Source organism: Buceros rhinoceros, unplaced genomic scaffold, assembly GCF_000710305.1.
Source record: "Buceros rhinoceros silvestris isolate BGI_N320 unplaced genomic scaffold, ASM71030v1 scaffold32632, whole genome shotgun sequence".
Classification (NCBI taxonomy): Eukaryota; Metazoa; Chordata; class Aves; order Bucerotiformes; family Bucerotidae; genus Buceros; species Buceros rhinoceros.
In genome coordinates this window covers 13,563-14,192 of record NW_010400070.1, presented here as the reverse complement: position 1 = coordinate 14,192, position 630 = coordinate 13,563, and the positions used below count along the sequence as shown (strand labels likewise).

The 630-nt window shown below is 56.2% G+C and overlaps 1 protein-coding gene across 1 annotated transcript in view; it reads right to left on the bottom strand.

Annotated features, from left to right (window-relative positions):
• TNPO3 (transportin 3) overlaps positions 1-630 on the bottom strand; it is a gene marked incomplete at its 3' end in the record, with an annotated part of 18,271 nt that overhangs the window by 4,635 nt on the left and 13,006 nt on the right. The gene's annotated exons all lie outside the window — the stretch shown is intronic.

Genomic DNA, 630 nt, shown 5'->3' with positions numbered 1-630 from the left:
GCCCCTCTGCCGCTCTCGGGGTTCCCAGCGATGGCAGCAGCTCGCATAGCCCCAAAACACGCTCGTGTTTTTTGTGGGGACAGAGGTTCTGGCAAATATGGGTCGATTCTTCTGCCCTCGGGAGCATGAGTGAGTTACGGCGTGATTTTCCCAAAATACGGAGGGAAATGGGATCAACACAACGGGGGGGTTATTAAAAATAGGGTGGGCCATCAGATTCTTAACTGTAAGAAATGGAAGAAGAATCTTAAAGAGGAGAAGTGGAGCAGAGCGGGTCGTGGTGCCCCCCAGCAGCTGGTTACACTGGTTAGGGAAGGGAGGGACAGCCGCTGGTGTGAGCTGGGCTGAAGGGGAAGCACCAGGTGGGAGCTGGGGAGGTTCCAGATGAGAATTCTCTGATAAAGCTGGGATGCAGAAAATGAAAATCAGGGGAATCTGAGCAGCAAAGTCGTCCACTTTGGACAACTTGTGGATGGACTCATCAGTCGGGGGATGTCCAAAACACCGACACAGCGAGGAGAAGAGCCAGAGCTGCTGGGCAAGGCCCTGCCTGCAGCCAGGGCTGCGCAATGCCCACGCACCGAGATCCCACCTGGGGCAGCTCACGCCTCGGGGAGGCTGAACTCCTCC